Source organism: Theropithecus gelada, chromosome 4 (assembly GCF_003255815.1).
Source record: "Theropithecus gelada isolate Dixy chromosome 4, Tgel_1.0, whole genome shotgun sequence".
Lineage (NCBI taxonomy): Eukaryota > Metazoa > Chordata > Mammalia > Primates > Cercopithecidae > Theropithecus > Theropithecus gelada.
In genome coordinates this window covers 91,140,944-91,149,954 of record NC_037671.1, presented here as the reverse complement: position 1 = coordinate 91,149,954, position 9,011 = coordinate 91,140,944, and positions in this window count along the sequence as shown.

Here is a 9,011-nt window from a genome sequence, read left to right as displayed (position 1 = left end):
TTTTGGGCACCACTTGTTACAGTCGTAAAAATAGAGTTCTGAGTCAAAGGCTTTAAATTACTTAAATTCTTTTGATACATATTTATAAATTATTTACAAAAAAAAATGAAGGTCAAAATTGTACGTTATTTTTATTTGTATTTTTATTTTTTATGAGACACTGTCTTGCTCTGTTCCCCAGGCTGGAGTGCAGTGGCACAAGATCTAGGCTCACTGCAACCTCTGATTCTCCCGCCTCAGTCTCCCAAGTAGCTGGGACTACAGGTGAATGACACCACTACCGGCTAAATTTTGTATTTTTAGTACAGACAGGGTTTTGCCACGTTGGCCAGGCTGGTCTCCAATTCCTGACCTCAGGCGATCTACACCTTGGCCTCCCAAAGTGCTGGGATTACAGGCGTGAGCCATCGCACCTGGCCTAAAATTGAACCTTATATTCTTTAAAGTTATATTTTTGGCTATCTTTTGAAGGTGAACAAGTTACTGACTAGTTATATTTCCTTATATTAGAACTGCTGCTTTAGGCTTTTATGTTTTTGAAGCAGTTATTTTTCTTATTGGATTATCAGATCTCTTTACATATTAAGCATTTTATTTTTTCATACTGTTTGTAAACTGAGCCAAGGATTCCTGTGCTAGGTACTGATCAAACAACATAGAAAAAGTACTCACTTTCACAGAGATTGTTTTAATGGTCAGAAACATAATAAACAGATAACCAAGTAAAATGTAGTTAGTGATCCAGATATGTAATAGGGAAGGTGCCCAGCAACACTTCATTTGCTCACATTGTCTTTATTTGGGTTCTGCATATTTCTCATCATATTTCTTCTTTTTCACGTTTTGTTGATTTTTATTTATGCTTAAAACATTTGTGAAAATTTAATATAACAGAATACTTTTCTATATAGCTAAAAAGTCTGTCTTATTTTGATCATGCACTTATCAGAGACTGCTTGCAACAAACAATTCTGAAAAGTACCATTCTCTCATAGTAGTTTATAACAATTTGTTTTTGTTAATGACTTGCCAATAATGTGAAGTTCTAGACTAATTTCAGTAGCAAACAGAAAGGCCACAGAATGTAAAACAATTACAGTTCAGTATGTGCCATGTAGTTTTGTTGCAGGAAAAATTAAGGTGTGGAGGTGTTTGGATGAGGCAAATACATCTAAAGAGAATCCTTAGGTGTACCCATTCACGCAGGTACACTTTAAAAGGAGGTCATCTGAGAAGATCTCATATTTTCTTATGACCACTAGCTTTGACAAATAGTAAAACACCTTAAGGAGTAAGGATAAAATAGGGGGCCCACAACAATGGTATGATTGTTTTATTAGTTCATTCTCATGCTGCTGATAAAGACATACCCAAGACTGAGTATGTCTTTTCATTTATAATGAAAAGAAGTGTAATTGACTCACAGTTCAGCATGGCTGGGAGGCCTCAGGAAACTTACAATCATGGTGGAAGGGAAATAAAACACATCCTTCTTCACATGACAACAGCAAGAAGTGCTGAGTAAAACAGGGAAAAGCCCCTTATAAAATCATCAGATCTTGTGAGAAGTCACTTACTATCATAAGAACAACATGAAGGTAACCTCCCCCATGATTAAATTACCTCCCACCAGGATCCTTCCACAACATGTGGGAATTATGAGAGGTAAAAATCAAGATGAGAGTTGGATGGGGACACAGTCAAATCATATTGTTCTGTCCCTGGCCCCTCCAAAATCTTATGTCCTCACATTTCAAAATGCAGTCATGCCTTCCCAATGATCCCCCCAACTCTTAACTTTTTCCAGCATTAACTCAAGAGTCCAAGTCCAAAGTCTCATATAAGACAAGGCAAGTTCCTTCCACCCATGAACCTGTAAAATCAAAAGATCAAAAGCAAGTTAGTTACTTCCTAGATACAATGAGAGTACAGGTATTGGGTAAATATACCAGTTCCAAATGGGAGAAATTGGCCAAAACAAAGGGGCTACAGGCCCCATGTAAATCTTAAATCCAATAGGGCAGTCATTAAACCTTAAAGTTCCAAAATGATCTCTTTTGACTCCATGTCTCACATCCAGGGTGCACTGATGCAGGAGATGGGTTCCAATGGCCTTGGGCAACTCCACCCCTGTGGCTTTGTAGGGCACAGCTCCTTTCCTGGCTGCTTTCACAGTCTAGTATTGAATATCTTTGGCTTTTCTAGGTGCAGGGTGCAAGCTGTCAGTGGACCTAGCATTCTGGGGTCTAGAGGACAGTGGTCCTCTTCTCCCAGCTGCACTAGGCAGTGCCCAAATGGGCCTATGTGTGGGGGCTCCAACTCAATATTTCCCTTCTGCACTGCCCTAGCAGAGGTCCTCCATGAGGGCTCTGCCCCTGTAGCAAACTTCTGCCTGCATATGCAGGCATTTCCATACATCCTTTGAAATCTAGGCGGAAATTTCCAAACCTCAATTTTTGACTTCCGTGTACCCAGAGGCTCAACACCAAGTGGAAGCCACCAAGGCTTAGGGCTTGCATCCTCTGAAACAATGGCCTAAGCTGTACGTTTGCCTTTTGCAGCCACAGCTGGAGCTGAAGCATCTGGGCACTGTGTCATAAGGCAACATAGAGCAAGGGGGCCCTGGGCCCAGCCCAGGAAACCATCTTTCCCCTGAGGCCTCCAAGTCTGTGATGGAAGGGGCTGCCATGAAATTCTCTGACATGCCTGGAGACATTTTCCCAATTGTCTTGGTGATTAACATTTGATTCTTTGTTATTTATGCAGATTTCTGCAGCCAGCTTCAATTTCTCCCCAGAAAATGAGGATCACATTTTCTGTCACATCATGAGGCTGCAAATTTTCCAAACTTTTATGCTCTTGTTCCACTTGAATTCCTTGCCATTTAGGAATTTCTTCCAGAAGATACCCTAAATCATCTCTCTCAAGTTCAAAGTTCCACAGATCTCTAAAACAGGAGCAAAATGCCACCAGTCTCTTTGCATAAAGAGTGACCTTTACTCCAGTTCTCAACAAGTTCCCATCTTCATCTGAGACCACTTCAGTCTGGACTTCATTGTCTATATCACTATCATTGTCCATATCACTTCATTGCCCATTTCATGTATTTTTGGTCAAAGACGTTCAACATCTCTCTAGGAAGTTTCAAACTTTCCCACATAATCCTGTCTTCTGACACCTCCAAGTCTCTAGGAAATTCTAAACTTTCCCACATATTTCTGTCTTCTTCTGAGTCCTCCAAATGGTTTCCACCTCTGCATGTTACTCACTTCCAAAGTTGCTTCCACATTTTCAGGTATCTTTGCAGCAGTGCCCCACTCTCTGCAGTACCAATTTACTGTATTAGTTCATTCTCATGCTGCTAATACATACATACCTGAAACTTGGTAATTTATAGTGGAAATAGGTTTAGTTGACTCACAGTTCAGCATGGCTGTCGAGGCCTCAGGAAACTTACAATCATGGTGGAAAGAAAGGCAAAAATGTCTTTCCTCACATGACAGCAGTGAGGAGAAGTGCCAAGCAAAACAGGGAAAAGCCCCTTATAAAACCATCAAATCTCATGAGAAGTCATTCACTGTCACAAGAACAGCATGAGGGTAACTGCCCCCTTAATAAATTACCTCTCACTGGATCCTTCCAATGACATATGGGGAATATGGGAACCACAATTCAAGATGAGATTTGTGTGGGGACACAGCCAAACTATATCAACGGTTAATTTCATGTGTCAACAAGACTGGGCTAAAGGATGCTAGAAAGCTGGTAAAGCATTATTTCTGGATAGGTCCATGAGGGTGTTGGTGAAAGAGATTACAATTGAAAGTGGCAGAGAAAAAAAAAAGTGTGACCCCACTAGTCAGGCATCAAATAATCTGCCTGAATAGAATAAATAGGAAGAGAGAGAGTGCATTTCTCTAACTTCTCTTATCCTCGACTAGAAATTATACCATTAGCTTCCCTGGTTCTTAGACCTTGATACTCACCCTGAACTATACCACTGGCTTTCTTGGTCCTCCAGCTTGCAGAGGGTGTGTCTTGGGGGTCCAAGGCCTCCATGATCTTGTAAGCCAGTTTCCATAATAAATTTTCTCTTACCTATCTATCTTTCCATTATCTATCTACCCTATTGCTCTGTTTTTCTGGACCATCTTAACTTATACAGATGGTATTTAGCAGTAATTGAGAAGGGGGATATAGGTCATGGGCTCTGAAAGAGAGGAAAAATAAAAAGATAGAAGGTTACAAAAGGGAGCAAATAGTCACTGATATGGTTTGGGTATGTCTCCCCCCAAATCTTATCTTGAATTATAACTCCCACAATTCCCACATGTTGTGGGAGGAACCCAGTGGGAGGTAATTAAATCAGGGGTGGTTCTTTCCTGTCCTGTTCTTACGATAGTAAATAAGTCTTACAAGATCTGATGGTTTTAAAAATGGGAGTTTCCCTGCACAAGTTTTTCTCTCTTTGCCTGCTGCCATCCATGTAAGACGTGACTTGGTCCTCCTTGCCTTCCACCATGATTGTGAGGCCTCCGTAGCCATGTGGAAATGTAAGTCCATTAAACCTCTTTTTCTTCCCAGTCTTGGGCATGTCTTTATCAGCAGTGTGAAAACGTATTAATACAGGCTCTTATGTGACCCTCTTTTCCTCTGACCCAGCAAGGACATCTGTACACATAGGTCCTAGACATTTATAACCATATAGAAAATGAGTTTATGGAAGACTCACCATATCATCTTGCAGGACAAAAAATAGGAAAAGTGTTTGAGGATTCTCAGGCAATCAGACAATGAATTATATTTTCAACACCATGCCAGGCTTTGATTAAGATCTGTAATTAGAAGGCAGAGGTAAAAGTATAATTAATCTTAGTATCTAATTAGATTTTTATAATGATTAGTGTGGTGTTAATAATTTTGTCAAAAATGAATAAAGTTTAAACTTATCTGAAGTTCCACTCTCCTACAGCTATATGTGGTGGAGAGTGCAAAGCAAAAGTGTAAACTAAAGTGGCAAATGACAACTATTAACAGGATAAGAGCACCAGAGGAGCTTAGGACAGAATTGGAGAAATAAGTGTGGGCAAAGGAATGTACTCTTCCATTTCTGGGGAAGAAGTATTTGTGAACTACTAAATGCTCAACAAAATGCTAACTCCCAAATGAGCCTTATCAGTCATGTGATCACTAGTTCTTCTGCGAGCAGAGAGAGGAATTCAAGTCATTCAATCTGATAGACCTTCTCAACAGATTCCCATCTTCATAGGTGTTCTACTCCCTGTACACCATTCAGGAAAAAGCAAGAGGCATATCCCTCCCTTCCAAACCTGTCATTATGGACTTAAAAAAAGGTATCTATTTTTTTTTTTTTCCAGAGAGATGTCACTTAACATTCTCAAAACTAAATTTAGCTAAATAATTTTTATTTATATGTTTCTTGCTGAAATTTACAATGTTATTGTTAATATGAATAGCTACCATAAACTTGTTTTACCATTTGACAATGCAAAACAATTCTGATGAACTATATGTGTGTGTTTATGTATTTATAGATATTAAACTTCATATTCTGTTATATGGATCCTAACTCTGAAAAGCTTAATGCTGTGCATAGAACAGTGGAATATATCTTAGGACTTCAATAAATAATATATAATTAACCTAGTTAACATTTTGTGATAACTATAATAATGATGATGACAATGATGACAATGATAATGATGGCAATGATGATTTCTATTCACAAAGCTACCATTTATTGTGTTAATAGTGACTGATACTGTGCTAAGCACAACATGAACAATTATGTCGTGCAGTTTCTCTAACAACCCAATTTGGAAGGCACCATAAATAATATTTAGAGATGTGAATCATGATCAAGGCCTCAAGAGGGCTAGAATATTAATCATACTGTTTGGAAAAGCCCATGTCCTCAACTGTCATACAATATTTCCATAATAAGTTTGGTTTTAAGTCAACCAAGTATTATACATACTTTTGTACTATTCACTGTTTGTTAGATTCTCTGTGCCTAAGAGTTCACACCTTGTTTCCTTAGACACCAAACATTTCATGAATGTTTATGGCAGGCTCAGTTCCATGCCCTGTGTGCCATCAGGTGTGGGTGGACAGTTTTCAAACTACCTTCTCCACAGAAACCAAACAACTGAAATTCTGCATTGGGAAAGCATACAGTACTAAAACATAGGTTTATGATATTTTATATTTATTTATTTTTATTTCAGGTTTTTTAAAAAGACTTTAGTTTATTAGAACAGTTTTAATTTCATAGAAAAATTGAGGGACAATACAGAGATTTCCCATATATCTTCTACCTCCACACATACATGGCCTCCCCATTATCAGCATTCCCCTGAAGAGTGGTAATATATTATACAGTTCATGAATCTACACTGACACATCATTATCAGTGAAATGATAGCTTATGATATCATCATTATCGGTGAAACCACAGTTTACACAAGGGTTCAGTCTTGATTCCGTGCCTTCTATGAGTTTGGACAAATGTATAATGACATGTATCTATAATTATAGTAACATAGAAATAATTTTCACTGCCCTAAAAATTGTCTATGCTTCCCCTGTTCATCTTTTCCTCACTGTAGCCCCTGGCAAGAACTGATCTTTTTATTTTCTCCACAGTTTTGCCTTTTCTTCAATATAATCTAGTTGAAATCATCTTGCATATGGCATTTTCAGATGGGCTTTTTTCACTTACTAATACGCATTTAAATTTCTCCCATGTCTTTCCTTGGTTCAATAGTTCATTTATTTTTATTGTCTGGATGTACCATAGTTTATTTATCCATTCACCTACTGAAGAGCATCTTGGTTACTTCCAAGTCTTTGCAATTACGAATAATGCTGCTATAAATATCAATTTGCAGGTTTTTGTGTGAACCTGAGTTTGCAACTCCTTTGGGCTAATATCAAGAAGTATGATAATTGGGCCATATAGTTAGAGTGTGGTTAATTTCTTAAGAAACTCTGCACTATCTTCCAGTGTGGTTGTGTGATTTTGGATTCCCACCAGCAGTGAAAGAGAGTTCCTGCTGCTCTACATTCTCGCCAGTATTTGGTGGTGTCTGTTTTGAATTCAGCCTTTCTACTAGGTCTATCATAGTATCTTATTGTTGTTTTTATTTGCATTTCCCTGGTGAATGATGTGAAACATCTTTTCCTATGCTTATTTATAATCTGTGTACCTTCTTTGTAATTTATTTTTAGTGTCTTACAATTTTTTAAAAGGGAGAGTTTTTAAAGTAAATAGATCACTTTAAGAAATCTCCCTTAAAGAACATTCTAGGTCCACAGAACTGAAAGTTTAGGGTAGAGCTTCCACATACAGTTATACCAAAGACCTTGGATAGTCAAAAGGGTCATACTGCTTACCTGGAGCAGGGGCAGCATCATCATGGAGTGGGAGGACACTCTTTGGTGCTAACGCATTGTCTGCTCTCCTGAGGCCAGCTTCCAGAGACAGATCCTTTTCTAAACACATTGAATTAAGCTCACAGTGTGCTTGACTGTGGACATCTCAAATGAATTACGTGATAATCACGGAAATTCAGGGAAGCTAGGAGAAAGAACAGTCATTAATGGTATGCGGATTCCAGAGTCCCATTCTCGGCTCTAGGTTTACTTTTCAGAGAAAAGTCTAAGCAAAAAAAAAAAAAAAAAAAAAAAAAAAAAAAATAGGATTTAAAAGTATTTGGCACAATTTTCTCTGCAGTTAAGTGCCAATATTCAGAATATACAAAGGCTTTTCAGTTGAGCAGCAACACAATCTCAAGGCAAAAGATCAGTTTTATCCATAAATAAACATACATAGGGTGGATTAAAACCTCTAAAAAATTGAAGGTAAATATTTGCAAAGCAGCTGAGCAAAGTTCTGGGTTTAATGGCAATTAGTGAAAGTAGAATAAATGTCATTTTAAATAAGAACCCTGTTTGGGTCCCATAAGTGTAATCCTGCAGGATGTCTACCCCAGCCACGATGGGGTGGATTTTCCCTCTCTCCTTAAACAATTAGGAAACTAGACAAAAATACATGAAACAATGTTTTTAGACATTGGGTAACAGGCAGTATCAGAGTTTTTTTCCTTGGAAAAAAAAGAAGCAAAAAGGTGTGCCCCACAATTTAGTACTCTATGGAAGTAACTAGCAGGCCACAGTGGAGACAGAGGGTATCCCAACAGAGCCTAATAGTTGTGCTTACTTGAGGAATGAGAATCTAAGGGTCAGAGAGTCCAAACCAACGAGAATTTGAGAAGCTAAGTATCAGAGAGAAGAGTTTTGGAGATTTAAAGAAGGGTTTCCTCAAACCTTTGGCCAAGTAATTATCTGTGCCTTTATAAGATGAAACTACCTAAAGCTAGACAAAGAACTTTGGAAAGCAATAGCCAAAAACATCCAGCAGTTCACCTGGGCTGGGGACAGTTTACACCCTCACTACCCAAACTGAAAAGACCTCATAGTCCACAAAGTATTGGAAAGGGTCCCAGAGGATATCATTTTAGGAGTGAGATTTAATTAATTCCATACTAAAAGAAGTCCAGTTTTGCCCTGCAAAATAAATAAATAAATAAATAAACCTTAATGCTGTCTTGATAGTATCAAATTGATTCCAAGTAACTTAATTGCCTGCCAGGCAAAGCTGAGCCCTAGGTAAACAAAATCCAACAAAATACAGAAAGCAACAATGCAGTATTCACATTGTCTTGAGTCAAATAAAAATACACCAAGAGGAAGAAAAATGTTACCTATAAGTAGAGTAAAACATAATCAGTAGAAACAGACCCCAAAATGATAGAGATGACCTTCAAACAGCTATTGTAAATATACTCCATATATTCAAGAAGAAAGAGAAAATCATCGAGATATTATATGACCCAGATGGAGCTCCTATGAAGAAAAACACAGTATCTAAAATGAAAAGATAGTGAATGGCATACCAGTAGATTAGATTAACAGCAGAAGGACTTTAA